The sequence below is a fragment of the Pistacia vera genome, unplaced genomic scaffold (assembly GCF_008641045.1).
Source record: "Pistacia vera cultivar Batoury unplaced genomic scaffold, PisVer_v2 Contig1490, whole genome shotgun sequence".
NCBI lineage: Eukaryota > Viridiplantae > Streptophyta > Magnoliopsida > Sapindales > Anacardiaceae > Pistacia > Pistacia vera.
Window position 1 is genome coordinate 8,894 of NW_022195566.1, and position 6,365 is coordinate 15,258.

Here is a 6,365-nt window from a genome sequence, read left to right on the forward strand (position 1 = left end):
TCAGAGATTCTGAATGAAGAGCGAATATGAAATTAAGGGCCCTCTTTCTAGCGCCAAACTGTTGATGCGTATTTTTACACCAACGACCTCGCACATATAAAGTACTAAGAAAGTCTTAGAAATTACACGTGAATGATTATAATCAGATACAAAGACTGAATAATAAATGAGAGATATGATTTTTAAAGTGGTTCGGATGCTTAAAGCGAATCCTACGTCCACTGTTTCTTTTATATATGAGAGATTACAAGAGATCGCATATAGTGAACTGCGAACAGAGGTACAATGATTGAGTATTTAGAGAGAATATCAAGTCAGTCTCTTTCTCGTAGGTTATCTTAGGTCTGAAAATAAAGATTACAATCAGAAAGCAGGTTCAGTATCAAAATCCCGAAAATAAGAGGAGGAGTCCTTTATTTATAGTAGAGGAATTCAAGATAATGATTACAAATCTGCAAGTGGGTATGCGTCGTACAAGTCCTTCCTTGCCTCCCATTGACTGATTACTTAGGAAATATCCTCAAATTATCTGGGGCTTTGACAAGTGTGGGGCCCTCAATCACTTACAAACAAAACCTGAATCTGTCAAGTTGATGACATCCATATTCTTTATGTCATGGAGCGATATGGCAAATCCTCATTCCTAAACTCTGATCGGTGCTTGCTAACGTAGGCTAACGTCAGCCATGATTTTTTAGCCATAATAGGAATTGACTGTGATTCTATTTTGTTATTTTTGAAAAAAGAAATTATCTGATTATCAATGTGTAACTTTTCAAATCCTCGTTACTAATAAAACTGAAACGATCTCCGGAACTTGATAAGAAGAGGCATATGTAATTATTTTACAAACAATTTTATATAGGTAGCTTTTTGAAATCAGAGTATTTATTAAATGGATTTTATACACATTTACAATAAAAAAAAATGCTGGTATGCATGAATACAAATTATTAAATTCATTAATGTTAATTAATTAAAGTAAAATTACTATTATGAAATAAAAAAATTGGAAATAAAGAAAAATACAAATTTTTTTTCTCTAATAATAATAGCGGCCTTCTTCAAATCAATAATACACACAACGAAACCAAATTTGATTGGATGAGCTCTTAATTGCCACGTCGGCAATTAACAAACACGATGACATTCGCATGAGTCCCTCGGAGGCTCAGACTGTGGTCCTTATATAACAGCTACTGGACGGAAGAAAACGAGTGACTCAAAATATTCAAAAAATGAAAGGAAGCAAGGAGAAGCTATCCATGGAAAAATACATGGATTTTGTTTTCTCTCAGCAGCCATCACATCTCAAAAAGCATATTCTCAATCAGGTTTTCTTTTGATCAAAACTCATTTGAATTATAATAATTCTAACTTCGCACATATGAATGATTTAAATTTTTATTCTGTTTTTGTTACTTTTGCAGATCATCGCCATGCATGGTTTCAAGAAAATCACCAAAGGTTCCCAGGTTAGGATTAGATGATTGCTTACCAAATTAAACGACATCATTAAACTCAACCGATTAAGCTTTTGTTTAATTTGGAAGTTTCTGTTCGTTTCTTGAGAAATTACGCAGATAATTATAATTCTATTTTCTTAAGAGCCAAACAAAATATTCTCTGTTTCTTCTAATTTGTACAGAGTGTGTTAACCGATGTTGCGCGGACATTGAATCTGATGGATCCATCACGCTCCACTCTGAAAGAGAAAATCTCGCCATGCGCATCTATCACTCTGAACGAAATAACGACTGACCTAAACAACCTTGCTTGGGGCGAGTGCTGTGTCAGTTCCATCAGTGTCATAAACAACACTAACACCGACGCCGACACCGACACGAACGCCTCTCAGCTTTCAGAATCTTTTGCAGGTAACTGCCGAGATTCTTCTGCTTCTACGTCGTCGTATTTCGGATCTGAGATCGGTGAAGTAGCGACGAAAAAGGTTACCAAAAGGAAGAGATCATCGACTTGATTGAGTTTTCCTCTGTTGATTTCATTATGTTGTGGTTTTTGAGTTTTGAAATATTTTTGGTGTTTAGGCGGGAATCCTCTTAGACAATTTTAATTAGTGATTCAAATTTATGTTTCTAAATGTAGATGAAATTCTTAAACAAAGGTTAATCACTTTTGTCAATTGATGGTCACGCATGTTTTATTATTTTTTATTTTTTATTTTCGCATTGTCTTTTATCTACGTATTGATTGTTTTAATAAATGAAGTAATTAAGTACAAACTCTCACCAAATAATTTTGGGTGCCTTTGTTTTAGTATTTGGGATAATATTTTTGAAAAAGTAAAAGCTGGGTAGGAATAACGAGACAAGATTTAAAAATTAATAAAAACACCCCTCTAGGTTTGTTAATTTATTAAACACTTCTATAATAAAAAATAAAAATTACAAAAACAACCCTATTCACCCATTAAATACAGGCAACTGACCACCACCGTCGGAGGGTGGCCGGATTCACCGTATCAGTGCACGATCGGTTGGATCTGGCCGGTCGTCCACCAAGATGGCCTTTTTCAGTCAGATCCACCGTAGATCTAGCTAGAAAATGTCAGATCTACGACTAAATCTAGCAATTGACGGCCAGATCTAGTCGTGTTTAGTCGTCAACGACGACCAAAGATATGGCTGTCGTTGACGACTAGCTACGGCCAGATCTTTGGCTGTAGATCTAGCTTTTTTTGACCAGATCCACGGTGGATCTAGTAGAAAAAGGCTATATCAGCGCACTACCGGCAAGATCCAGCCGGTAGTGCGCCATTATACCAGATTTCGGCCACCTTTTGGCGGTGGTGGCTGGAATATGGCAAATGTGGGTGGGTGGGGATGTTTTTGTCAATTTCTAAATTTTGGGAGGTGTTTAGTTAAATTAACAAACCTAAGGGTTTAAAAGTAATTGAATGAAATAGAATATGATTTTCAGAATAGGGAAAAACTTGATGCGACTAAATCAACCTTAACAAGTGCACTAGTCGTGTTCAAGTAATAAAGTGATGAGTTTGAGTATCGTCCCACAGAGATCAAAACAAATATTTGTAATTACCTAAAACTACCTACACGTTATTTGAGAAAATGAAATCTTAGAGTGTAAAAGTGGCGGATTAAAAATAACTAAATTAAACAAATAAATAATGTGATGAACTTTGCAATATCAATGAAGTTAGGGTACAGATTTCCCTCTAATTATGCTTGACAACTACTCTTAATACCCGTTTGTGCTATGAATTGGTAGGATTCTTTTAAGGCCAATTATCCTTATTCAGGCATAATATTCAACTTAATACAGATCCCTATTCGGTTACTCTGAAATTAAGAAGCATAAATTTATCAATCCCTTACGACTAATTCACCCTATTCGGTTATGAATTAGATGAACCACAAATTAATCCTAGAATCTCTATTCGATTACTTCTAGTTTAATATGTTGTGCAATGTTATTCCGATAAAACAATTATGAATATGAATTAAACAATAAACCCTAACTTCTCTATTCAAAACATCATCAAGGTAATTGAATCAATCAAACATTCATAAAGCATTAAGTCTAAACTCTTGCACAAATTCATAAACATAAATTTGGTATTAAGAATAAAAATTGTTCAAAACATGATTAGGGTTCCATCCTCTCCTAACAAAAGGGATTTACTCCTTCCTAAGAATAAAGGAATAAGTAAAGAAGAAGGAAAACATATTCAGACTTGAAAAGAAACAAAAATCAAACTCTTCAATTCGATCTTTAGTCTTCAAGCCTCAAGAATTCGTCTTCTTCTCTAAAAAATATGCAAAATTCGTCTTTTGACAACTAATCTCAATTATACTTAAATACCCAAAAGAGTCCTAAGTGAAAAAAGAAAGAAAAACTAATAAAAACACCCTAATAGTTTCCGCCATAACCTTGGCCGTGACCAAATTTAAGTCACCACAACGTAGGACATGGTGCTTCCTGGTCTCTTTGTTTTCTCTTTGTTCCACCACCATGGCCATGGTGAACTAGCAAGGCATGGTCGTGGTCTTCAAGAATGTTAAGTAATCTCAACTTCTTCAAGCTTTAAGTCTCAATTTAATTCCAATACTCCAATCTACTCAATCAAAGCCTAAAAAACACAAAAGTTATCCAAGTCAATAGGTAACCATTCATATCTCAAACTTAACAAAAACAAACATCAAAACAAAGGAAACAAATGAGAAGTTAACTAAACTAACATTAAAACAACCCTAAAAACACTCAAATTATGCAACTTATCATGTATTTTCATAATTATAGGAATATGATAGTGTAAAAATATTAAAACAAATAGAGACTTTGCTTTTGACAGGGAATTTATTAAAGGCCTACATAAGGGAATACAACAATAACAAAAATCGAGGTTAATAATAAATAAAATTAATAATATTACATTTACAGACTTTATATAAAAAGTTGTTTTAAAAATTGTTTTTGTATACATACTAGAAGTAAAAGAGTAAAATTATTTTAATGAGAAATGAATAATGTTGTATGTGTTAATTATCACTGTTTTAAAACCTAACCTAGCCTGGTCGGTTTAACAGGGACCTAGGAGCTTCACCAGTTCGGGTTAACATTTTCCCTATTCACCGAAACCCCTATAATTTGGGATAATAATCGGTGAAAAATTAAAGGTTGGGATGTTGAGGCTTTTGAAGAAAAAGTGTCGGTGAGTGCAATGGTGGCGACGGAGTTGATTTTCGGTGAGTGAATAGACCAAAAATCGAAAAAAATTGGCAGCGGAAAGAGTCGACTTTCGCCAGTGATTGGCGAGGCTAACGAGGGTGGGGTAACATAGGTTTTGGTTGAGAGGAAGAAGGGAGAATTTTCAGGGTGATAGGGAGGGTTGTTGACGCCGGCATCAATGTGATTTGGCTTAGAATATCGACACCGACGTCGATCGATTTCGGCCAGATCTTGGGTAGATTTTTTTGGGAATGGGCTCGAAGGACGATTGTGATTGCATTTGGGGTGTTGCAGTCGCCAATTGATTTGTATTTGGGGTGTGTTGGCTAAATTTCAAACATATAGAGACTTAATTGTGATTTTTAGAGGTGTATTTGCTAAATTTTAAAAGTTTTGTCACTCGGTTTGACTTGCCGATTAAACCGGTCAACTTAGAACCCAAAAACTTTGTTGGGTTTCACCTCGGGTTGGTTATTAAAACATTGTTAATTACCAGTACCAGGTTGGCATGGCAATGGGCCTTGGAATTCTGAGGCTTGTCCCACCCTACCCCATATCGGGCGGGGATTCCCCGGTTTTTACGGGGATAGGAGTTTTATTCCTCGTCCCTAGGGAAGGGACAAGGACAAAGAGTGCCTGTCCCCTGCTCCACCCCATACATAATATATAAATAACCTCATACATAATATATATATGTGTACTTTACACTAACACCCCTATATATTTCATCTAATTATCCTACCTATATAAACCTATATTTTCTCAATTTCCCTAAACCTAAGTCCTAATCAATTGAATAAGAACAAACCCTAACCCTTAAGTCTTAAACTTGTCACCATTTGCCCTTAGCTGACTTCATATATTGCCGTTCGCCAAATGCCGATGTTGAACCTAAAATTGATCATGTTTCAATTGATGTTGTCCTATGTTTTCATAAGGAAAATTTAGGGAAATACCTCGACATGGAGGATTTTACCTATGGATTTGAGTATAGCTTTAAAAAAATTATGGCAATGCTTAAATGGTCTTTTTATTTGGTGTAATTGATCAAATATATAATGAGTCTGTATTTTGGACTAATCTCATTATTGAAAAAGAATTAATTATTGTGCTTACTAATACTCAAATAGTTTTTGTTATGTGTTTATTCTCATAATTAAATTGGTGTTAATGATCAATTAATGGGGTGGGACGAGCTGCCAAAATTCCCTGTGGGGAGGGGGCGGGGAGTGGGGGCCCTGCCTCATGCCTACTACCAGTCTACCAGGGAGGTAATCGAAAATTTCATAACTACAGAGGATTTTTTTGTACTTATACCGAAATTCAGGGAGGTTAGAAGAAAAACATAAAAAGTAAAACAAATAAGAGAACCGCCAAAAGGAATTTGAGTTCCCCGCCCCGCTCGAAACCATTGCCATGGCGCCAAATTGAAAGCAATAAAAACATTTCAATGTTGCACAATACAAATTTTCCAAATCTCTCTTACTTTCTCATTCTCTCCGGATCCATCGATTAACTTCAAATGGAGACCTCTAGATCTCAATCGTTTTTCCAAGATATCAGATGCAGAGAGCTCAACGGATTTAAAGGTCCCTCTCTCCCCTTCTCTGTAGACACATTAATTTCATTTACATAATTTTATTATTCTATATTGA

The 6,365-nt window shown here is 35.3% G+C and overlaps 1 long non-coding RNA gene across 1 annotated transcript; it reads left to right on the forward strand.

Annotated features, from left to right (window-relative positions):
* The first annotated feature begins 1,300 nt into the window (after positions 1–1,300).
* LOC116124118 lies at positions 1,301–1,783 on the forward strand. Its single transcript, XR_004127165.1, has 3 exons — positions 1,301–1,334; positions 1,431–1,475; positions 1,649–1,783. It is a non-coding gene; the product is annotated as an uncharacterized LOC116124118 (long non-coding RNA).
* The last annotated feature ends 4,582 nt before the right edge of the window (positions 1,784–6,365 follow it).